The sequence below is a fragment of the Rhinoderma darwinii genome, chromosome 12 (assembly GCF_050947455.1).
Source record: "Rhinoderma darwinii isolate aRhiDar2 chromosome 12, aRhiDar2.hap1, whole genome shotgun sequence".
Classification (NCBI taxonomy): Eukaryota; Metazoa; Chordata; class Amphibia; order Anura; family Rhinodermatidae; genus Rhinoderma; species Rhinoderma darwinii.
In genome coordinates this window covers 9,885,948-9,911,628 of record NC_134698.1, presented here as the reverse complement: position 1 = coordinate 9,911,628, position 25,681 = coordinate 9,885,948, and the positions used below count along the sequence as shown (strand labels likewise).

Below are 25,681 nucleotides of genomic sequence, written 5' to 3'. Positions count from 1 at the left end.
ATGAGTTTTCGAGACGACTGTCTGCGGCTCCACAAAGGTGGATGTGATGACTTGGGAACAGGATGCAAGATAAAATTAGACTGTGGCCTACTATGCAATTGGTGTGTCAGATAGCCGAATTCAACAACCTGATCGGAACAACCAGGCCGGGAGGGATGATGTCGGAGGTCTCCTGTGTGGTGGGAGCTCCTATAATCCCATCCTGATTACATGACGCTGCTGAGGTAAACCAGTTAATACATGGTCATGACAGGTCCTCCAGAGTGAGAACCATTCTTTCTAGCAGACCTTTGATCGGGCTAATAAATGGAGGGTCCAAGTTAAGGCCACCCCCTTGCTATGACATCCATATGCCCTAATAGGGCATGTGAAAAGGTGGTGTTCTGGTGAGACAACCCCTTTGAGTGCCCTGTGGACCTTAAAGCTAAAAAACAGCTCATGGCTTTAAGCGATAGGGTGGAGTTACAAGTTGTGGTCTGGCAATCGTTCTTTACCATTTTATACCATGATCATTGAACAGTTCCCCACTTGTACCACTACGGTACACCAACATTAACTAAGATCCAGATGCGTCGCCATCTTGAATACTAAAAATTAGCTAAGAAGTTTATCCATGTTCTCCGTATGATTCCGGCTCGTCTGCAAGGCTCTGATATCGTTGGGCAAGTCTATGACCTCAACACCTACTTCTTCTCCATGTCTCAAGATTAAGGCCTCTTTTACACGTCAGTATTCTGGTCAGTATTTTGCTTCAGTGTTTGGAAGCCAAAACCAGTAGTGGAAAATAAACAGAGAAAACCTATAATGGAAAGATTTGCACCTCTTCCAAGTTTTGGACCCACTCCTGGTTTTGGCTTCCAAATACTGGCCAGAAAACTGACGTGTGAAAGAGGCCTAACCCATGATTTATCTAAAGATCTTTGTGTGGCATGGCTGGAAATAAAGAAAACCAAGGTGTTTTGTAGAGTGCAAGCTTCCTGGTCAACTCTACGTTTGCTACAAGGAAGAAAAGAAAATCTCAACCTCTTGGAAGTTCCGTCTATGTTGGTCTTGATTACATCTATTTCTTCTGTACTGGAACAGAAAGTGACGTCCTGGGCTCCTCAGCCTATGTGGCCTTTATTGTCTTATTATTTTTGCAATATTTAACTTCATGTCGCAATGTAAATGTTGATTCTGAAATCAGTTCTTTATTGACTAGTTCCTTGTCAATGTAATTATATCACCATGGTTGACTTAAGTAGGTTATGTATACAGGGAGCCAATAAAAAACCAAGAAATAGTTCCTGGAATTAATCCTACTGTGTAGAGAAGACATGACCTTAGAGACAGGTTTATAGCATACTCTAGACCAGGGGTCTCAAACACGCGGCCCGTGGACGGCATGCGGCCCCTGGGGCTGTCATCTGCGGCCCACGGGACACAGAGCCGCTAGTACAGACTCTGCTCCGGGACTCTGGAATTCCCTGACATCGCTGTCCAAATATGGACAGCGATGTCTGGGGCCTCCCCAGAGCCGGAGTCCCGTGCAGAGCGTTAGTATAGGCTCTGCTCCGGAACTCTGTGGAATTCCCTGACATCGCTGTCCATATATGGACAGTGTGTCAGGGTCTTCCCTAGAGCTGGAGTCCCCGGCAGAGGGCTAGTATAGGCTCTGCTCTGGGTCTCTGGGGAAGCCTCTGACATTGCTGCCCATACATCGACAGTGATGTCAGGGGCTTCCCCAGAGCAGGAGTACCAGTGATGTCAGGAGCACTGCTGGAGTCCGAGGAAAAGCCTACTAGCGCTCTGCCCGGGACTCCAGCTCTGGGGTTACCCCTGACATCCATGTCCACATATGGACAGTGATGTCAGGAGCAGAGCTGGAATCCCAGGCAGACTGCTAGAAGCGGCTCTGCTACGGGACTCCAGCTCTGGGAAAGCCCCTGACATCACTGTCCATATATGGACACTGATGTTAATGGCTTCCCCAGAGTTCCGGCGCAGAGCCTATACTAGTGCTCTGCTCCGGGACTCCGGCTCTGGGGTTGCCCCTGATATCACATTCCGCTCCAACAGTAGAGGAATCCACAGCCAAAGCATCGGCAACACTCTGGCTGGGGATTCCACTCCTAGAGGGAGCCCAAATGGAGCTATCTACTTGGGGTGTGTGTGGCAGCATCTGCGTAGGGCACTGTGGCAGCATCCCCGGAGGGCACTGTGGCAGCATCCCCAGAGGGCACTGTGGCAGTATCCCCGGAGGGCACTGTGGCTGCCCAATCTTGACATGTGTATCTGCCAAACACTGCTAACTGAGCCACCGGACAGCATTTAGCGACACTTAGGCTGGGTTCACACGAGCATGTTACGTCCGTAATGGACGGAACGTATTTCGGCCGCAAGTCCCGGACCGAACACACTGCAGGGAGCCGGTCTCCTAGCATCATAGTTATGTACGACGCTAGGAGTCCCTGCCTCGCTGTAGGACAACTGTCCCATACTGTAATCATGTTTTTAGTACGGGACAGTAGTTCCACGGAGAGGCAGGGACTCCTAGCATCATACATAACTATGATGCTAGGAGCCCGGCTCCCTGCAGTGTGTTCGGTCCGGGACTTGCGGCCGAAATACGTTCCGTCCATTACGGACATAACATGCTCGTGTGAACCCAGCCTCAAACTGGAAAACTGGATTGTTGAAATAAGCATGTGGAGAAATATCTCAAATTTTAAACCTAGCGGTATTATTATAGTAATGTATTATTATTATTATAGTAATATAGTTTTATAGTAGTTCAAATAACTAATTGATTAACAATAATTTTGTATTGTACCAAATTTGAAAGTAATGCAGCCCGTCAACTTCCCATTTTTTCTATATGCGGCCCACTTACCCTGCCGAGTTTGAGACCCCTGCTCTAGACATATGAACCAGCGTCTAGGTGTAAGTGGAAACATAGTGGCTCAGTGGACTCTTGTCTGTAGAGCTGTGTTGGGTAGACACAAACGTATTGGGTACTGCAATGGAGGGTTCGTGCTGATGGACTATCCTTAAAAGGGGTTGCATTATCTTCTCTCACATTAGTCCCTGTCCCCAATGGGGCTCATAATCTAATTTTCGGTCTAACATTGAAATGTATAGGATTGTAAAATACGCAAAGGTATTATAATAGCCAAAACAACGAACCTATATTAGATTTAGGAGGGGCTTAGCATCATACAAGCCCTTGATATACACTTTTTGGACAAAAGTATTGGGACTCCTACACATTACACCTTCCTTGAGCTTTTCTGACATCCCATTTTAAATCCATAGGCCTTAATATGGAGCTTAAAAAAAAGCTTCCACTCTTCTGGGAAGACTTTCTACAAGATTTTGGAGTGTTCCTATGGGAATTTTTGATCATTCATCCAGAAGAACATTTGTGAGGTCAGACACTGATGTTGGGGTAGGGGGTCTGGCACACAATCTCCCTTCTAGTTCACCCCAAAGGTGTTGGATGGGGTTGAGGTCAGGGCTCTGAGCGACCAGTCAAGTTTTTCCACACCAAACTCCCCCAACCAACCAACCAGCCATGTCTTTATGGACCTTGTGCACTGGGGCACAGTCATGCTGGAACAGAAAAGGGCCAAAACCCAAACTGTTCCCACAAAGCTACCATCGTCAAAAATGCCTTGTGAGCTGAAGCATTACGATTTCCCTTCACTGAAACTAAGGGAAACCCCTGAAAAACAACCCCATAGCATTTCCCCTCCTCCACCAAACTCTACAGCTGGCACAATGCAGTCAGGCGGGTAACGTTCTCCTGGCATTCACCAAACCCAGACTCGTCCATCAGACCGCCAGATAGAGAAGCGTGATCCATCACTCCACAGAACACGTTTCCGCTGCTTCAGAGTCCAGTGGCGGCAGCTTTACACCCCTCCATCTGACGCTTGGCATTGTGCTTGGTGATGTAAGGCTGGCATGCAGCTGCTCGGACCCCATGCCATGAAGCTCCCGGGCACAGTTTTGTGCAGATGTTAATACCAGAGGAGGTCTGTACTCTGCAGTTATGGAGTCAGCAGAGCGTTGGCGACCTTTCTGCACTTGCTCCTCAGCACTCGGCGCCCCCGCTCTGTAACTTTACGTGGTCTGCACTTCGTGGCTGAGTTGCTGCGGTTCCTTCCACTTTACAATAATATCACTCACAGGTGATGGTGGAAAATCTAGGAGCGAAGAAATATCACAAACTGACTTGTTACAACCGTGACGTCCTATTACAGGACCGCGCTGGAATTCAGGGACCTCTTTACAACAACCCGTTCTATCACAAATGTTTACAAAGGCGACTGCAGGGCGAGGTGCGGGATGTTATACACCTGGGGGAATGGCACTGAAGGAAACACAGGAATTCAATGATTAAGAGGGGGGTGTCCCAATACTTTTCTTCATATAGTGTATGCCTTAAGATGGAGTGTGCAGCTAAGGTCCCATGCACACGACCATGTTTTTTATCAGTAATTACGGTCTGTAATTACGGACCCATTCATTTCTATTGGCCCCGGACACCTTTCAGTATTTTTACTGATGGGTGTCCGTGCTGAACAAATTATAGAACCTGTCCTGTTCTTGTCCGTAATTACGGCACGGACTCTCCCATCGAAGCCTATGGGTGCTTCCATAAACCGTCCGTATTTATGGAAACGTTGCTATGCAACATGTTGGTGACGTCATTTGCAGCCTCCCTCCTTTTTTTTATTTTTACGGATCCGTATATACGGATGCAACATGGACCGTATTTACAGACACCCTTTCGTATATACGGATGACTACGGTTCCGTATCTACGGAGAGTATTTATGGATAGATGAAAATACGGTCATGTGCATGGGGCCTAAGAGAGGGTCGTTTTCAGTTCGGGACACCTGTTTATTGGCTAAAGACCCGTATTCACCATGGCACTGAGTAGCGGTGGAGCGGACAACAGGACTCGCTCTGAAACTAATGGATAGATTTGCGCCCAATGATTGACCTTGTAATTGCCCACACTTAGCAGATGGCTGAAGCTGTAGACCTCTCGAGTGGCATGTCTGATGATCATAATTTTTCAAAAAGTTTTTCCAGGAATTTTACATCTATTTTTGAGTCTATTTTCACTATTTCTTCCTGAACGTTCCGGCTGTTTTGTATTGACCTTCCTAAAGTTTTGTTGTACTGAATGTTTCTTGTGTGTTTTTTCTTGCTGTTTTTATATCTTTATTGACAATGCAGCGGTATGACCACAACAAAGACGCTGTCTTTGCCTCTTTGTTCTTTCTTCTTGTCGGGTTTCTGTGGGAGACATTCCTCACATACCAAGAATCAGGAATGCAGAAACTCCTTCAAATGTTCTTTCTATGCTGTGATTTTCTAAGACGAAAACAGGCGCTGGCCGGTCACATGAATGCTGGAAAAGGACCATAATATTTTGTTTTTGTGGTAAATCCATGGCCTCCAGGGCAAAAATAAATCACATTCTGCTCACGGGGATCACTTGGGATAAACTGGACCAAATGATCGTTCTGTTTTAGTAAGAAAAATTATGTAGCGGCCACATTTTCGAGGGTAACATCATTTACTGTACATGAGCTATAGAAAAACTAAAGAGCAATTTCACTACAGTAACCATGCCTCCCAATTTTTAGAGAGGTGGAGGGACCCCAGCACATTTTTGTGCCCTTCCTTTCAAAGTGCTTTCGGAGCCCCCATCTACAGTGCCAGACGTATTCCCTGCCATACAAACTTCCTACCACATGTCCTTGATAAGTGCCATCATGGCTGGTTTATAGGGCAGGAAAACGGGCATTTGCTTGGAGACCTAGGGGCCTACATCAGGAACCTGCCCTGCCCTGATTGGTTCTTCCAATCCAGTTGTTAAAAGTAGAACTGGATAGGGCAAAATGGTTGCCTGATGGCCGCAGGCAAATTTTAACTTGTGGAGTACCATGTGTCCACTTTCCACACAGGCAGGCTTGACGCAACGACCTCATAGTACCCACTTGCGTAGAACTGCAGAAAGACAAGGCCACCAAGGGAACCACTGGATGCTGACCAATGACCTCCTATTCTAGCCAAGCCCTTGGTGGTCACTTAATAGGTAGTGCATACACTTCTCACTTCTGGGGTCCTCTGATGGCCGTTCAGCCATGCTATTTAGCTAAGAGGTGGCCCTGCATGTTGCAATAGGGGGGCTCTGTACGGCTTAGGTCCCAGAGGTGAGATGGGGGAGACCCACAAATTTTTTTTCTTCAGGGGCGTCCACCAACCTGTTTACACATCGTTGCCAACAACGATAATATTTAATGCTGCATAAGCAAGCAGATCAGCCAATGAACAAGCGTTTGCTCGTTCATCGGCTGATCGTTGCCCTGTTCACACAGGTCAATGATCGGGAATGGGCGTTCATTGGAGCCACGGGATCCGCGGTACCCTGTCTGCCCCTGTATGTGTGGGAAGGGAACACCTGGCCCACCACTAAGAACAGGTGACGTTGTTTTTCAGGCAGACTGACATAGCGACTGTCATTACTAATAATTTCTGTGCAGAATCCGTGAACTCTTGGTATTGGTGATATCACGCCTTACATTCATGATCTGCTGCTGTACAAGTAGAAACACAGCTCTGCGAACATAACACGACCTGTTTACCCCAACAAAAAAAACGATTATTCAGCAAGTTCTCACCCGACAACTGTCGCTTACGGTAAACATTGTCTGGTTCATTGGTCGGACTTGTCTGCACATATTTCTATCACAGCCTCCGAACACCTGCACAGGTGTCCCAATTTCATGTATATTTGAGCTATCACCTGGAATGGATATAAGAGACGAGTATCTGCCGCCCGACATGGGCCATCATCCTCCATAAGCCAACATGACCCTAAACTTTAGTACAAACTGATGTTTACGGGTCCAAAAAAAAAATAAACATTTTTCGGTCTCTTAATTCCTAGAGATTCAATATATGCCACAAAAAGTGATCTCATGTTTGATCCCAGGACTATGGGACTTGAAAGATGAAGACCATGACACACATATTAAGTTTTCAAAACAGTGGCACATTAACCCTTGAGTATCAAGAATAATGGCACATCGGCCATTAGGGTACCAGACCGATAAGAGTTTAACTGCACTTTGGGGTTCCATAGCAAGGACGAGTTGAACCTTGGATGACATTACAGCTGTACCTTCTTAGTTGGAGTAGACCACTTCTTTCAAGAAAGCCTCCCCGGTCTACATATTGTTGTGATGGATTTTCAATTCCCATATATCTTTTGCTTGGCCAGTTTTAGGGAGTGGCAAATTGGGTAATTGCTCAGGGCTCCCATTTACTAGTGGGTCCCCAAGGACGGCAACTCAAGGACCAAATTAAAATTGACCAGTATTATATATTGGTCTGTGGTGGTATTATTTGGGATTTGTAGTATGGTATTTTGTGGGAACTATATGGTTACATGTACTGCATATTATTTGGCCATTATATGTCGGTATTTTGTGGACTGTATGTGACCGTATTATCTTGGCACTATATGGCGGTATTTTGTGGACTGTATGTGACCATATTATCTTGGCACTATATGGCGGTATTTTGTGGACTGTATGTGACAGTATTATCTTGGAACTATATGGCGGTATTATGTGGACTGTATGTGACAGTATTATCTTGGCACTATATGGCGGTATTATGTGGACTGTATGTGACAGTATTATCTTGGCACTATATGGCGGTATTATGTGGACTGTATGTGACCGTATTATCTTGGCACGATATGGCAGTATTTTGTGGACTGTATGTGACAGTATTATCTTGGAACTATATGGCGGTATTATGTGGACTGTATGTGACCGTATTATCTTGACACTATACGGTGGTATTATGTGGACTGTATGTGACCGTATTATCTTGGCACTGTATGGTGGTATTATGTGGACTGTATGTGACCGTATTATCTTGACACTATACGGTGGTATTATGTGGACTGTATGTGACCGTATTATCTTGGCACTATATGGCGGTATTATGTGGACTTTATGTGACCGTATTATCTTAGCACTATATGGCGGTATTATGTGGACTGTATGTGACCGTATTATCTTAGCACTATATGGCGGTATTATGTGGACTGTATGTGACCATATTATCTTGGCACTATATGGCGGTATTATGTGGACTGTATGTGACCGTATTATCTTGGCACTGTATGGCGGTATTATGTGGACTGTATGTGACCGTATTATCTTGGCACTATATGGCGGTATTATGTGGACTGTATGTGACCGTATTATCTTGGCGCTATATTATGAATACAACTGTCCAAAATTGGCAATCGAAAACCCTACTTTGCTTACTGCCCAGGGTCCCATTTTCTATTCAACCGGCTCTGATTTTATGTATATTGGTCCTCTTCTTTCAGACTATCACTCCACTAGAAGACCAGTTTTCATTGCAATTGGGAGGCCATCTCAAAGAAATTTCACTATGTATGAAGTTGAATAATGGTGAACATCGTCTTTATTTGCATCTGAGCTTTTTAATTAATGGACCCTTTGTGGATGATAATTACGTCACGACTTCCGTAACTCACTCAGACAACCTGACCACGCTGACAACCTTCTACTGTCCCTGGAGATTTGCACCCAGACAAATACTATTATCACCTACACAATCTATATTTCTACACGTGGTCCTATATCAATCAGTAAGTATAATCGGGTGTTTACGGTTATCTACGTGGCATGACATAAACTTTACCTCATTGTTGTTCTCAAACAAGGTCATTTCAATGTGAATGTCACTAGATAAGTCGAATCATGGCTCTGTTCACATCTAATTTTTTGCCCTACATTCGGCATAAGTTCTGGGAAAGCTTCCAGCACATACACCAAATGTATCCACAGGACCCCATGCACCCAGCGTATGCCAATACCGTGTCATTTTGGAATACGCACGGCCGGTATGCATCAGCAATTGTGAAACATTGATTTGCTGTCTGCACTATTAGCCAAAGCTGCATTAATAATTCAAGTTTGCTTCAGAGCTAAAATCTCCAAGCATTCCTTGCAGGGCCACTTTGCCATAGCACAAGAATTTCCTGTCCCACTTATAACCCCTCTCAGCCTCCTTATTCCTCTGCAAAATACATGAGGAAATTGTCTTCTCTTCCACCATCGCCAATTCCCCTCCTCATAGAAACAAAGCCCCAACAGTGTAGGCAGGGTATTAGTCATTTCCGCCTCCCATCTCATGCTTGGACACCCCCTGCAGCCACCAATTTCACAGGGTCAATGCAGGGATGGCACTATTTACCTAGACAATATACAACAATATTCACCTTGGTAGTGTATGCAATATGTATAGCATTATCTGACTGCTATATACACTTCATCTGACCTCTTTATCCTCAGTTTTTCTGCTATTTATTTAATACATGCCAACTTTTAAATAATGCATAAAGAGACAACCTAGGCAGGGCGAGCAGCAATTTTTTTACAGTAAGCCACGCCCCTAACCCCGCTCGATCGCTGTCCATGCATGTCCAATTTCACCAGGTCTAGTGTTGCTGTGGAAAAACTGTGGAGATACAGCCCTAAAGCAGCACTGCGGCCCCTTCATTTTTAAGATTAATTTTTGTAATTTATTTTTTAAAATTTGTATTTTTTAAATCGTGGTAAACCGTTCCACACAGAGTAATAATGCCTCCCATTGTGCCACACAAAGTAATAGTGCCCCCATTGTGCTACACACAGTAAGTGATCCCATGTAGTAAAAGCGCTCCCCATTGTGCTCTGCACAGTATTAGTGCCTCCACACTTTAATACTGCCCCTATACAGTAATAGTCCCCCACACACAGTAGTAGTGCCCCCTTTGTGAACCCTACAATGTAATAGTGCTTTCATTTGTGCTGAACTCAGTAATGGTGCACAGTGATAGTGCCCAACACACTTTCATAGGTACCTCGTTGTGTTGCACACAGTAATGATGCCTCCAAACTGCCTCAAATATAGTAAGGATGCCCCCTTAGTGTCCTCACACAGGAATATTGCCTCTTTGTGTGGCACACAGTAATAGTACTCCCTCACAGTATTGATGCCCCTTAGTGCGCCTTCACAGTAAGTATGCCCCCTTAGTGCCTCTCCAGACAGAATTCGTGCCCCTGAAAATAATATGATTACCCACCTTGCGCCATTCCCAAGACGAGCAGATCGGTCTCTATACCTTCTCTGACCTACGAGGTCTGCATCTGGGCACAGGCAGAAGCAATGACGTAATTGCGCTGACATGTGCCAAGCAGCCGACCGCATGGGACAGAGTGAATGGTGCAGCAGGGAGCCGTATGGGAGGATATGCGGCTGGCACACGTTTAGGAAACTTTAGGTCTAAAAGATAAGAGAAAAATGTGCAATGAGTAGCACACAAAACACATAGTGTACTTACATAGGTGTAGAATTTTCTTAGGGTGTCCATTATTACTCTCTTGAGCGCTGGGGGGGGGGGGGTGACTCATGGGCCTGCTAATGGTCCCAAATCCTTGCTGGCTCAATGTTTAAGAACTCTGGTAAGTGTACAACAGGCATTGTACAGTAATATGACTGAGGAGGCTGGTTTCATGCTGCTGTAACATGGCCGTGTTTTTAGGGTGCGTTTTTAGGTGTGTTTTTATTACAGCTGAACCATACCATAGCTGTAATACGGTTGCGTGAAACCAGCTATAGCTGATGGTACTGTCCTATTGCATTAAAAGAGCTCGGCTAAGCTTCTATGGTATATCTGATAACTAGCTTTTGGCTATTTGCAATAGCAACCAGCAGAATTGTGAATGCAGCTCTGGAGTATAATACAGGATGTAACTCAGGATCAGTACAGGATAAGTAATGTAATGTATGTACACAGTGACACCACCAGCAGAATTGTGAATGCAGCTCTGGAGTATAATAAAGGCTGCAACTCCGCATCCGTACAGGATAAGAAATGTAATGTATGTACACAGTGACTCCACCAGCAGAATAGCTAGTGCAGCTCTGGCGTATAATACAGGATATAACTCAGGATCAGTACAGGATAAGTAATGTAATGTACATACACAGTGACTCCTCCAGCAGAATAGTGAGTTCAGCTCTGGCGTATAATACAGGATGTAACTCAGAATCAGTACAGGATAAGTAATATAATGTACGTACACAGTGACTACACCAGCAGAATAGTGAGTGCAGCTCTGGAGTATAATAAAGGCTGCAACTCCGCATTCGTATAGGATAAGAAATGTAATGTATGTACACAGTGACTCCACCAGCAGAATAGTGAGTGCAGCTCTGGCGTATAATACAGGATGTAACTCAGGATCAGTACAGGATAAGTAATGTCATGTATGTACACAGTGACTCCTCCAGCAGAATAGTGAGTGCAGCTCTGGTGTATAATACAGGATGTAACTCAGAATCAGTACAGGATAAGTAATATAATGTACGTACACAGTGACTCCACCAGCAGAATAGTGAGTGCAGCTCTGGAGTATAATACAGGATGTAACTCAGGATCAGTACAGGATAAGTAATGTATGTACACAGTGATTCCCCCAGCAGAATAGTGAGTGCAGCTCTGGAGTATAATACAGGATATAACTCAGGATCAGTACAGGATAAGTAATGTATGTACACAGTGATTCCCCCAGCAGAATAGTGTTTGCAGCTCTGGAGTATAATACAGGATATAACTCAGGATCAGTACAGGATAAGTAATGTATGTACACAGTGATTCCCCCAGCAGAATAGTGAGTGCAGCTCTGGAGTATAATGCGGTCTGTAACTCTGGATCTGTGCAAGATACTTAATGTATTTATAGAGTTACTCAGCCTTTTTTGTAAATTATATCTTTATATAAGCTAAACAATTGTGTTCAAAGGTGGACATTCAATTTTAACCCCTTAGTGACCACCAATACTCCTTTTCACGGTGGTTACTAAGGGGCCTTAGACTCGTCTGCCATGAAAAAGGCGACGGCCTAGCCTAAGTCCTGCACGGGTGTCGTGTGCAGGCGGGAGCCGGGGCTCGGCTGTCTGATGACAGCCGGGCTCCTGCTCCAACGACCGCGATCGATGTTTACTTCGATTGTGGCCGTTTAACCCGTACAATGGGGGGTAAATACTTTTATATATTGGCACAATGATAGTTGCTATTCCATGAATCATACCATGAAGCAAAAGTTATTGTTTCCTTTTACTATTCGGTAATGAACAAGGTATTTAATCTACATTCCCCTGCGTTGGATAGAGATCTGTGACATTTACGTCATAGAGGCAGGGCTCGCGACCGCTATGGGGCCTGGTACTGAACTGCTTCCCCTGCTTGTCCTGACACAAACTGGGGGAGTTCACACAGGGCGGATACGCTGCGTAAAAGCAAACCGCATATCCGCCCTGTAGCCCGGAACGTCTGCTGCGGAAATCCTGCAATGAAAAGAAAAAATTGATATACTTAGCATGGCGACCCGTACCTATGACGTCTTGACGTTTCATCCCATGTGACCGCTGGTGCCTGTGATTGCCTGAAGCGATCACGTGGGACGAAACATCATCCCAGGAGGCCAGCCTGGACAAAGAAGCACAGAATTCTGGGTAAGTATAAGATATTTTTTTTCCCCTATTTTGCCGCAGAATCGCAGCTTTTTCCGCCACAAAAATCGCAACATTTGCTATTTAAGGCGGGTTTTACACTGATGTATTTAGAAATAGACCAGAATTTTGGATCTAAAACTAAAATAATGGACATTAACTTTAATAATGGTGAAGTTCTCAGTCTGCATTTTGGGCCATTCTGAGTTTTGCCAGGGGTGCTACGACTTCCATGTATGTTTTTGGTGGAGGCGCTGTGTATTTTTGGTTATTACTTCTAAAGTTTTTGTAGAGTTACGCCACAAGATGCATTTAATATGATCAGGTCACTGTCATTTTATACAGGTTTTCCCCCTTGGCTGTGTCTGACTGTTCCTGCCAGCTAAGTAAATAGCAAACCTAAGAGTGCCAGCTCAAAAGACATGTGGGCTGTCATGTGGATCTTCTTTCTTAGTATATAAGTGCCAAAAAATTGTAATGCAAATAGGCACAGGGACAGGACTATGGGGATAATATGCAAAATGTCTATGACTTGCATTTTCCTGGATACAATACAAAGAACATCTCTAGAGTACAAACTCCTATTTTAACATGGGGTCGTGTGACATTTATTATTTCGGAAGGTTTTGATTTAATTTACTTCTTAAAAAAATCACGAATTTGCTAAAAACTGGACAATCCCTTGAAGGAATGCTCCAAGTAAAACCTATATATACACTGTGTTAGGGTATGTTCACACGGCCTATTTACGGACGTAAATCGGGCGTTTTTGCCCCGAATTACGCCCGAAAATAGCGCCTCAATAGCGCTGACAAACATCTGCCCATTGAAAGCAATGGGCAGACGTTTGTCTGTTCACACGAGGCGTATATTTACGCGCCGCTGTCAAAAGACGGCGCGTAAATAGACGCCCGCGTCAAAGAAGTGACCTGTCACTTCTTTGGCCGTAATTAGAGCCGTTATTCATTGACTCCAATGAATAGCAGCGCTAATTACGCCCGTAATTGACGCGGCGTTCAAGCGCCTGCACATGCCGATACGGCTGAAATTACGGGGATGTTTTCATTTTTGTATACTTAAGCTATACATTTTTCCAATATATTTTTTGTATTAATTGCTCGTGCTTTTCAAGATCTCCGCTTGCTGTTATCCAGTAGAAACATTCATTGTTTACTTCCAGTGGATAAGATGCTGTCCATGTTCACAGTTGCACGGCTCGTTACACTAATTGTATCAGGGTTGTCTGCTAATGATCCCGGCACCTGTGTGTCCATCCCATGACCATGTAACGAGCTGGGCACCTGTGTGTCCATTGTATCCAACTTTTAATTCTACAAAAAATAACATTAATTCGCTGAAACCGGACAACCCCTTTAATAATCTTGGGCATTTTATCTTCTGCACAACTGTTTCCGTCAACCCTATAGACATTAAATAGGCAGTGCGCATGTCGGACCACCGCTTCAGTTAAATTCCTCACTGCGATTGTGCAGTGAGAAGAGGGGGGTGGGCTCAGGACCCCCATTCTAGTGATCAGTGTGGTCCCAGTGGTGGAGCCCCCCAGCGATCAGACATTCACCACCTATACTGTGTCTGTAGGTGATAAATCTCTTTCGTGAGACAACATAGCAATCAGTGTCAGGCAGCTGCTGATAAGGCAAATAAAAAAAGTATGGGAATGCATCAAAAGGGGCATAAAAGATGAGAAAATATTTCTACCACTTTAAAAATCACTAGTCTAGACATCTAGAGGAAAGAAGGTTTCTACCTCATCATAGGGATATTTTGATTTCAATATTTAGAGTAGGGAAGGAATATTTTTTTAATTAAAATTAGGAAAATTAGCTTCTGCCTCATGCCGTTTTTTATTTCCTCTGGATAGACATTGCAGGAGAATAGGTTGGCATGTATGGACGTATAGCTGGTGGAAATAAATAAATAAAATAAATAAAATAAATAAAAAAAATTACCGTTACAATGATTTTTTACTTTTCCTATACTGCCACCTAATGGACAAATTGCAATGCTACCTAAATAAGTTTTAAAATACATTTTTACCTTTTTTCTATTTAAAAAAAAAAAGGGGTATTCACAGCATCACACCCCTGGAGAAATATTGAGGATTGGAACACACACAGCGGATACACTGCGGATTTTCCGCAACGGATTTCATTGCGGAAAATGCACAGCATGAGGCTGGATTCAAACGAGCGTGTGCGTTTTGCGCACGCAAAAAACGCGGCGTTTTGCGTGCGCAAAAGGCACTTAGCAGCTCCGTGTGTCATCACCATATGATGCGCGGCTGCGTGGTTTTCGCGCAGCCGCCATCACTATGACACTCCGTTTGGATGTTTGTAACGTGCTTTTCTGTTTTCATTCTTCCTTTTCACTGCGAAATACGCAGAAATAACGGACATGTCGTGACTTTTTCGCAGCGGACTCACGCTGCGTAAAAATCACGCACCTGTCTGCACGGCCCCATAGACTAATATAGGTCCGTGCGACGCGCGTGAAAATCATGCGCGTTGCACGGACGTATATCCCGTTCGTCTGAATAAGCCCTTATACAGTAGCAGCAGAGTGGATGAGATTGGAACAAATCTCATCCACAGACAGTGGGAAAAAAACAGCCGAGAAATCGTTCATTAATTGACCTGCGGAGTGTTTTTCTTAATCCGCAGCATGTCAATTTATGCTGCGGAATCGCTGCTTGTCTGTCGTGGATTTTCCTTATTGAATTCAATGGGGAGGTAAAACCCGTAACAAATAGCCATGTCTTGCAACTTTTGCGGTGGAAATTCTGCGATTCCGTCACAAATGAAAAAAACAAAACGTTTTTTATTTAAAATGAATAATAAAGCTTATACTTACCCCTGGTCATTGCCATAGCAACACAATCCTTTGTTCTGAGCACAGCCTGGCCTCTTGGGACAACGTTTCATCCCATATAACTGCTGCAGCGGCCACATGGACTTATAGCATCACCCAGGAGTCCGGAATGCTTTAAGAACAGAGGATTGAGTCGCCATGACAACATCCGGGGGTAAGTATAAGCTTTTTTTTTTTCTTCCTACATGCCGCCCAAAAAACTGCACCATCATTTGGTGGCATTTTCGGGCGGTTTCCAGGATGGATACACTGTGTACTTTTATGCAGTGTATCTGACCTGTGTGTTCCTACCCTAAAAGTTTTTGTGAGACTACTACTCCCACTTTGCATGTTGTATAATGGCAATAGTAGTAGTTTCAAAGCTGCTGTTCCGCTGAATCAGAATTTGATTTAATTTGCTAGATTCTATTCTTTGGATGTTTCACTGTTTAGTAGGCATTATGGCTCGATGGTTGGCGTTACTGTGATGGCTCCATGGTTGGCGTTACTGTGATGGCTCCATGGTTGGCACCAATGTCAAGAAGAGGCTGGACGGCAGCGCGGAGGGCTTAAGGGGAAGCCTCCATGACTGCCATAGGAGGGAAGAGAGCCAATAGGGGAAGAGGTAGTTGGGGAAGGGGAGGGAACGTATAGGGGAGGGGACGGGGGGAGTTATCTGTTCCTCCCGCGGTTTTCGGCATTGAGCCGGAAGCAGCGGGAGGAACAACAGGTAGCAAACTGAGCTCCCACTGTTAGATTTTTCTTACCTCCCGTGGCAGTGTTAGGATGGCTTCCCTGGCCGCAATGTTCGAGCAGCTGCAGGCTGCAGCGGCGTTTCACGATACGGGCTGGCTGGAGGAAACAGTGGCAGTGCTAGCCCGGATCCCTCAGTCAGGCCCGTCGCGCTCTTTGTCGGCAGCCGGCATAGAGGCGCCCCCTTCCCCCACCCTCTTCACGGGCGTTAGTGTTACTGCAGCAGGGGGAGAGATGATCCCTGCGGCCCCTGCTACAATAAAGCAGGGGGCGTCGTCGGGAGCGGTGGCTCAGGCCAGGTCACCCCGCCGCTCCCGGCGGTCCCGTCCACCAGAGCGTCTGAGCCCAGACATAGCCCCGCGGGCCCGGCGACGCAGGGGGAGCCCTTCTAAGGACGCTGCAGGCCAGGTTGCTGGGACGGGCGCCTCCTCCCAGGGCCTGCGTCCTGGCAGGAATCCCCAGCCGCGACGGGGCTTGGCGGCTAACAGGGAGTCGCAGGCCGGGCTCCCGATCACACCCCCGCCTTCAGCCGCAGTATGCAGTGTACAATCCACGGCCGCCCCGCATGGTGATGTACCGGCCAGGGGGCAGGCTTCCTCGAGATCGTCGGGGAGGACGACAAGATCAACGCCGACGTCGAGGCAACAAGTCCGGTCTGAGGTTTGGATCCCTACGGTCGAGCGGCAGGTGGCCGGCCCCTCGGTCAGCATGTCGGGGTCCCCATGTCGTAGATGTCGGTGTGAGCACCAGTCGACACAAGAGAAGATTTGGAAGATGGAGAGCTGGATGAGACGCAGCGCGGTCAGGATTTTCCGGCTGGCGGGAATACAGCGCCTGGGCAGCCCGGTGAGTGTGTAACTCCAACGTTACCGTATCCAGCAACTTTCATGTCGGGTTGTGAGGGTGGGTTAGCAAGCGCGGAAGTTGCGGCTGTCGATAGTGGCGTGGTCGGGCGCGATGGCTTATCTGATTTGGTGGGTTGTTTGCGCGAGTTAGTGGGGCGTTTAGATAGGGCAGCGGCCCCTGTAGTTCCTGCGGTGTCCCCGGCGGTGGTATGGGAAGGTCATCGTGATGTATTGCCGCGGTCCGTGGGTAGTAATGTTGCGGGGGTGTCAAGAGAAGCGGTAGCAGTGTCGGTTCAAACTGAGGCGCAGAAGGATGGGGATAGAATTAGGCTTGATGATCGCGCACGGGGGGAGGTGTATGTCTGTTTTGAAGGTCTGTTAGGTGCTCACTTGAAGCAGGAGGTGAGGGACCGTATGTGGAAAGATGAATATGTGGAGATATTTTCTCTTCTGCCGCTTGCTAAGTTCAATTTGGATAAAAGCAAGTGGGATGAGAGTAAAAAAGAGGAAGAGAAACGCCGGCGGTATAGGCTTATTCCGCAGACGTTCGTGAACTGGTCGCAAGCTTTCGCTATTTTGGCGAGCGTGATCGGAGAAAAGGCGCCGGAAAACTGCTCAGCGTTGTTCTGTTATTTCGATGCCATCGGGGAGGCGTATAGGGCGTACGGTGGGCAGGCGTGGTTGAGGTATGATGAGCAATTTCGCCAGCGGAAAGCGGTGCGGCCGGCGATCCGGTGGGATCAAAAAGATATTGCGCTGTGGTTACGGGTTATGGCCCCAGTTAAGCAGTCCTTTCCCGGGAGCATTGGCCAAGGAGGTCAGTCGGGTCAGTCCGGACAGGGTTCCGGTTCAAAGCTTGGGTTCTGCTGGCAGTTCAATGATGGCCAGTGTAAGTTCGGGGCCTCATGCAAATTTAAACATGTCTGTTCGGAGTGTAACGGGTCCTCTCATGGGGCTGCAAAATGTATGCGGAAAGGGAAACGGTCAGGTCCTCAGTCCTCCTCCGCTGGCCAAGGGTTGGTCTCCGGTGAGGGTGGAAAGAATGGCACCGTATCTAACTGAATATCCGGATAGGGTTGCAGCCAAGTTAATTTTTGAGGGGTTTTCGTTTGGTTTTGTTATTCCCCCTCCTCCGTATTAGGTTCCGGTTACGCGGCGTAATCTTAAGTCGGCTTATTTGCAGTCGACGGTTGTTGCAGAAAAACTGTTAAAGGAAGTTTCGCTGGGGCGCATGGCCGGTCCTTTTGTCAAGCCTCCGGTTGTGAATTTGGCTGTATCCCCCTTGGCAATCGTGCCGAAGCGGGAGCCCCATAAATTCAGTTTGATTCACCATCTGTCTTTTCCCAGGGGAGCGTCGGTTAATGAGGGGATAGATCACGATTTATGCTCGGTGGTTTACACGTCATTTGATAAAGCGGTGGCGTTGGTGCGAGGGGCGGGACAAGGGGCGTTGTTGGCAAAATCAGACATTGAGGCGGCTTTTCGTTTGCTGCCTGTACATCCAGAAAGCCAATGGCTGTTGGGTTGCTTCTGGAACGGGGGGTTCTACGTCGATAGGTGTCTTCCAATGGGGTGTTCTCTTTCGTGCGCATACTTTGAGGCGTTTAGTAGCTTCGTGGAATGGGTGACGAAGGGTGTAGCGGGGGTGGACTCGTTGATACATTATCTGGATGACTTTATGTGTGTCGGCCCTAGCGGTTCTCCGGTTTGTGGTAACCTATTGTATTGCTTGCAGAAGGTTGCGTCGGATTTCGGAATTCCGTTGGCACCGGGAAAAACTGAGGGCCCAGTTTCCACCATCTGTTTTTTAGGGATCGCAATTGATTCGGTCGCTATGGAGTGCAGGCTGCCTGAGGATAAATTACGACCATTGAGGCAGGAGGTGAGGCGGGCCTGCCGACTTAAAAAGATCACTTTGCGCGAACTCCAGTCGCTGCTGGGGAAGTTGAACTTTGCCTGTAGGATCATGCCAATGGGTAGAATTTTTAGTAGGCGCTTGGCGGTAGCGACGGCGGTTATCGGGGCTTCCCATTATTTTGTGAGGCTTGGTGTGGAACACAAGGCAGATCTGCAGGTATGGGACGAGTTCCTCGGGCAGTATAATGGTAAATCGTTGTGGATGTCCCCGGTGCAAGAAATGAGTGACGTGGAGTTGTTTACTGACGCGGCGGGGTCCGGGGGTTTTGGAGCATATGCGGGGGGTCAATGGTGTGCAGGGAGCTGGCTGGACAGCTGGGTGATCAGTGGGCTGACGCGAAATCTGGCCCTGCTCGAGCTGTTTCCCATCGTGGTTGCAGTGACCATTTGGGGGGACAGGCTCAGCGATAAAAAGGTTCGTTTTCACTGTGATAACATGGGAGTGGTGTTAGCAATTAACAACTTATCGGCGCCATCTCCACCGGGGGTTCAGTTGCTGCGTCACCTAGTGTTGTTGTGCTTGTCGCTAAATGCGTGGGTGGTGGCGGTGCATGTGCCAGGGGTGTCCAACTGTATTGCTGATGCTCTTTCTCGCTCACAGTGGGATCGTTTTCGTCAATTGGCACCGAGAGCGGATGCGTCTGGCTTGGCTTGCCCGGAACATCTTTGGGAGCTGGTTTCGGTCCCGTGGAAGGGTTGATTGAGCGGTCGCTGGCTAGGGTGACTTGGAACGCTTATTCGGCTTGTTGGCAGCAATGGGAGGATTGGGTAAGAGTATTGGGCAACGTCTGTACGGAGCAAGACAGGTTGGTGGCATTGTTGTATTGGTTGGGTGATGCGTGGGAGGCGGGGTTTTCGCTGGCTAAGGTGAATCGTTTCGTGGCTGGTTTGGCGTTCGGTCTCAAATTACGGGGTTTCCAGGATGTATCCAAGCATTTTCTAGGGAAGCAAGCTTTGAAAGGATTACGTAGAGGCAGGGCCGAAGCGGATCAGAGGCGACCTGTGTCTTTTGCCCTCCTTGGTTCACTGGGCGCATCGCTGGGGGCTGTTTGTAAGTCACCTTATGAGGTAGATTTGTTTAGGTTGGTGTTTTCCCTCGCGTTTTTTGGGGCGCTCCGAATTGGAGAGTTGGTCTCCCCTAGTAAGGCTAAGGCTGGGGGGTTGCGACAGGCGGATGTTGGTCTTTACCGGGATAGACTCGAGTTGTTGGTGCGGCGGTCTAAGACTGATCAGTTGGGCCGAGGTAAGCGGATAGTGTTGTTTGCTCTCCCGGGATCGACGATGTGTCTGGTCGCTTGCATGGGTGCGTTCAGGCCACTGGGAGAGGTGCCGGAGGCGCCATTGCTCCGTCATGAGAATGGCGCGTTTTTGTCTAAGTATCAATTTGATGCAATATTCAAAAAATGCTTGGCTGTGGTGGGGGTGGGGGACGGGTGCTACTCGTCTCACTCGTTCAGAATTGGCGCGGCTACGGAAGCTGAGCGTTGGGGATTGGATGACGGGGGCGTGCGTCGCATTGGCCGCTGGGAGTCCAATAGGTTTAGGTCTTACGTGCGCCCTCATTTGTTATGAGTTGTACGTTGTTTCTTATGATGTTCTGTGAGTTTCTTGTCCTTTCTTTCAGATCATCGCCCATGTTTAGTCTGGCTGTTAGGACATTCTTTTGTGCACTGGGTGGCACTGCGGGCCGATGTGCGCCCGGATCGCCTCCAGCTTCGCATTCCGCGTCGAGATGCGGTGTTACATTGGTTGGGATTTCGAGGTATGTTATGGAGCCGGGTATTGGCCGAGTTTCAAACATATGCTCGCCTGGATAGAGTCCCGGAGGTTTTGGTGTTACATGTTGGGGGGAACGATCTAGGGGTACGCCCCTTTCGTGAGCTAGTGCGGGATATAAAGCATGATTTGCTGTGTTTGTGGGCGTCTCATCCGTCCTTGATGATTGTTTGGTCGGACATAGTTCCGAGGAAGGCTTGGCGCCTGGCACGGTCGGTGGAAAGGGTCAACAAGGCCCGCATTAAGGTGAATCGGGCGGTGTCGCGATTCGTTGCCAAGAATGGGGGCATTTGTGTTCGTCACAGGGATCTGGAGTCCGGGGTTGGGAACTATTGGCGTAGTGATGGGGTGCATTTGACCGAGGTTGGAATTGATCTGTGGAGCTTGGCCTTAGCAGAAGGAATTGAGAGGGCGGTGGTGGTTTGGAGGAACTCACAGGCTTAAGGTAGTCAAGGCCTGTTTCGCTGTGGCGGGGGGAGTCCTTGAGGTTGGTCAGTACAAAATGGTGGGGAGGTCGCATCGGGGGTATGCGTCCCCCAAAATGGTATATCATTTGAAGACTTCATAGGGTGTTATCCCTTTGAAGTGGTCTTCTGGTGGTTGGAGCCATCTGCAGAGGTGAGCGATGCCTCCGAGCTGGTTTACGGCTGGAGGTAAAGAGTTGGTGGTGGTTTGCAGATGGCTAATTTAAAGAAAAATTCGGTTTTAAAATGGCTTCAAGGACTTCCCCTGCTCTGTTAAAGTATTAAAATATGTTTATGGTTAATTCTGACCCATGTTGGGTCATGTGAATTAGAGGTGGAGTTATCCGAATGTTTCGGATTAAATTGCATTTAAATAATGTAAATAAATAAATGGCTGCTGTGGCCATTTCATATCCAACCTCGGTTGTCACGTGTCATTATTGGGAGACGGGCAGGAGAAAGGGGTGAACAGGTTCATTAGGTAAAACATGGCATGACTCTACTTAGGCCAGTCATGCTGCATAGGGGTTATGGATTCAAATGAAACCAGGGCAAATATGTGGTATGATGGCGAGATTTTAAATTGTTCCCCTCGTTTTAAAGGGGAAGAAAATTGTTCCAAACCTGCTGCCCTTATAACACCCGTCTGTCATAATTTGTATAGGTAGAATTCAACCGGGCACCATACCAGCGCCGGCCAAATTCTCAACACAACAGTGACAGCCACAATTTCCAGTCATCCCAGTTAAAGCCAAACTATCCCCATAACATTGCCTCCTATAATGCCCCAAAAGTAGGACCAGCCGCATTACCACTATAATAAGGGTATGTGCACACACACTAATTACGTCCGTAAATGACGGACGTATTTCGGCCGCAAGTACCGGACCGAACACAGTGCAGGGAGCCGGGCTCCTAGCATCATAGTTATGTACGACGCTAGGAGTCCCTGCCTCGCTGCAGGACAACTGTCCCATACTGTAATCATGTTTTCAGTATGGGACAGTTGTCCTGCAGCGAGGCAGGGACTCCTAGCATCGTACATAAGTATGATGCTAGGAGCCCGGCTCCCTGCACTGTGTTCGGTCCGGGACTTGCGGCCGAAATACGTCCGTCAATTACGGACGTAATTAGTGTGTGTGCACATACCCTAACAGTGCTAGGGTCCCACTGAGGCGTTTGTCAAGGGACCCTTTAAACAAGGGACTGCCCAAATACGGAGAACCCCTTTTTAAAGAGCAGGGTTTGTTTTTCCCCCAGATATTTAAAGGGAAAGTATCACCTATATATTTTTCAGAATTAAAAAAATAAATAAAAAAAAGAGAAAAAGATTATGTATCACTATCTGGCATTATTTATTTTTTTCTGATCTGATGTTGTAATCCTGTGATCATAATGAGATGACTGCTGAGAAGTGATCTCTAGAGAACAGGAAAGCTCAGTCTATTGCGAGTCTCATTGCTTCATTGGGTCTGTTATAGCGCCCCGTGCTGGCAAAGCATGTTGGTTACTGTCATTATGCTTGAAAGCCACATTCAGCACTGAGAGATGTCGTGAACCACTGTCAACACCAAGAGATCGTAGAAGCCAAATGACCAATATAAAACGGGAAATAACTGTAAAAGGCATGGATACCGACCCCCTTCTGACCTTGACCCCTGATCGTCTAATCGAGGCTTTGATCACATTTAATACCGCTGGTACCGTGCTCCATTTACATTTTAATGTTTTGCACAATTCAACTTTTTGGTATTTTCTCAGTTTTGATTTTCACATAATAACTGTATAGTGAAACTTAAAGGGATGGTCCAGTGCCTCTTGCGCCCAGTCTTCAATCGGGTGTGGAGGGATGCCCCTGCACGCCGGTGGGACATCTGCTAAGCCAACTGCCTGAATATTAATTAATAAGACATGTGCGCGATACGTTTTTGACTGTTTTGCTGTATTCGTGTCGAATGGACAAATAGTTGTCGAACATTTACCTCGTGAACTGTCCCACCCGGTGTACAGGACTGTCTCTCCACGCTTTAGATCACATTCAGGGGGAAGAGAGGCGCAGGACAATTCCTTTCAAGTTTTACTATAGGGGCATTTTTTTTCTCTCTGGAGGTGAGAAACCAATATGTCTACTTGCTCGTCTTAAGCATGGCTCCTCACCAAACCTATTACCTGCCCTCATGATCATTTAACCCTTTACAGAACCTTACTTATGACAAGATGGAGGAGCCAACGAGCCAAACAGGGCAATGGTGAGCCGCCAGTTTGGGACCCATGTGCTTGTGGATCTGAGTGGTTGCCATCCTACCTTTTATGGAGCACCCAGCTTAGGCCACATTTCCCTTCCTGTAGTAGTAACGCCCATAGGGATACCTATATGTACTTGTTCCAATACACCAAAATGGGATGGGGGCTGACACAGGGGATGGATGAAGCATTGTAAGCAAGGACCAGGCTGCTGGTCTCCATCGCAGGAGTGTTGAGGGGAAACCGGCATCAGGAGGGGGCCCTTCTTGTTTTAGGCCTCATGCACACGACCGTAGCCTTGTGTACAGCCCGTGATTACGGCATGGATGGCCGCGGAGTGTCATCCACGCGCCGTCCACAAATCACGGACCGTGCACGCATTGATTTCAATGACCGTAAAATGACTTGTCCGATTTTTTCCGCGGTCTGGGCTCCCGGCCAATGTACGGACCATATAAACCACAGTCTTGTGCATGGGCCCACAGCAATGAATGGGTCCGCAATTCATCCGTATTTTTGTGTATGAATTGCGGACGCAAAAACACGTTCGTGTGCACGAGGCCTTACTCTGCATTTGCAAAAATATAGAGAGGAGTGAATAGTCTGCTTATATATTTTACTTGAATGGATAATAATAGAAGAGTAATAGACCCAATCACATGGGCATGCAAGTAGTCTCACTCCACCCAATGGTTCAGTTTTGAGTAGGTTTCTGTCCCATGTATAATTTTGAATAGCCAGTGACCATGTCGTCCACTGGGTCCTGCAGGTCCCATTATTTTATTAGTGTCCATCATGGGGGCGGAGTTTACTGTGACAACAATGCTCCTCCTGCAGTCAGCTGTGGTGGATAAAACAATGCTGAAGTGTTTTTACGTTCTTGGATCTCGCCCATACTAGACCCAAAGTAAATGAGAATTGGGAAGGTTGGAGATATGGGATAGCTCTACAGGAAACCACATTTACACTGTAAGATGGAGTTACCATTTAAGACCGTGATATGTGGAAATACTTATTATACAGTATATACCACATACATAGTAGACAGGATATATTTTCACAATAAACCGATAAAGCAGAGAATAAAACCAATTTTTCAAAAATTTTTATATTTTTTACAATCTCTTTGCATAAGAAAAAAAACAAAACATAAAATCTTCATTCTTAAGAAATAAATTAATTTACAAAAAAACAACGGACACGGATTATATTGATGTTAACAGCTGGGATATGGATCTTACACTAAAGAAATACTCCGCGATATTCTTGTAAGGTTTTCACAAAAATTTAGTATACAGTAATGGCTGTTTATCAAAATTGACAAAATTATGCTATAACCTTAAAGGAATACTCCTCGCATAACTGAATACTGTTTTATGCCTAGTATCGGTCCTAAGGGGGTGGAGCATGACAAGGATTCACTAGAGCCTCCTTGTCATGCTCCGCCCCCTCAGATCTGCACTAGATATAACACAGTATCAGTTTTGCCTGGAGTGTCCCTTTAAGCAACAAAGTAAAATCTGAAATGCGTCGGGACATCTCATGCTATAGCCACCAGTTCCCATGAACACCCCACAATCTTTATTACAATACTGACATGTGAGTGTAATCAAAGTTTTGGTGTATACAGTAAAATATAATACCATGTTATATAGCCTCTCCCAGCAAGCTCCTTTTTACAATTAAGAGGTGGCACAGGCCTCCGAAATTCTAATGTCCCCCAATTGTCTTACGTCCTATGTATTCTTTTGAGACCAGAACAGCTGCACATTGACACCTATGTTATAGTTACAGGACCCTAGTGAGCCATATGGATGTTATGGAGGGGTTTGGGTGTGAAGCGCCACTGTCAAGAGAGGTTACTGCTCTGGATGACTAGACGCGACCATGTACTACATGACCACCCAATTATTTTAACGGGTGCCGTGGAATTCTACATTTCCCATGCAGTGGCCGGTGATCTAATATTAAAAAATATTTTTTTATAAAAATCCCCTGTAGGCCTTCGATGCATGATCGGTAGTAGTCTGACCCATGGGACCCTCACTGATCAGCAGGTCTGGTCGGAGCGCTACAGTCCATTCATTGTCTATCCAGGCACAGCGCCGTGCATATAAGTGTGGCTGTGCCTGGTACTGCAGCTAAGCAAGCTGGGATGAGCTATATGTTCACTACAGTGCTGTGCCGAGATAAACTATGAAGTACCT

The 25,681-nt window shown here is 46.6% G+C and overlaps 1 long non-coding RNA gene across 1 annotated transcript; it reads right to left on the bottom strand.

Annotated features, from left to right (window-relative positions):
- Nucleotides 1-5,275: 5,275 nt before the first annotated feature.
- LOC142664615 (uncharacterized) lies at nt 5,276-15,565 on the bottom strand. The gene is made up of 3 exons (XR_012851339.1): nt 15,479-15,565; nt 10,177-10,376; nt 5,276-5,406 (listed from the first exon to the last, which is right to left on the bottom strand). It is a non-coding gene; the product is annotated as an uncharacterized LOC142664615 (long non-coding RNA).
- Between the last annotated feature and the right edge of the window lie 10,116 nt (nt 15,566-25,681).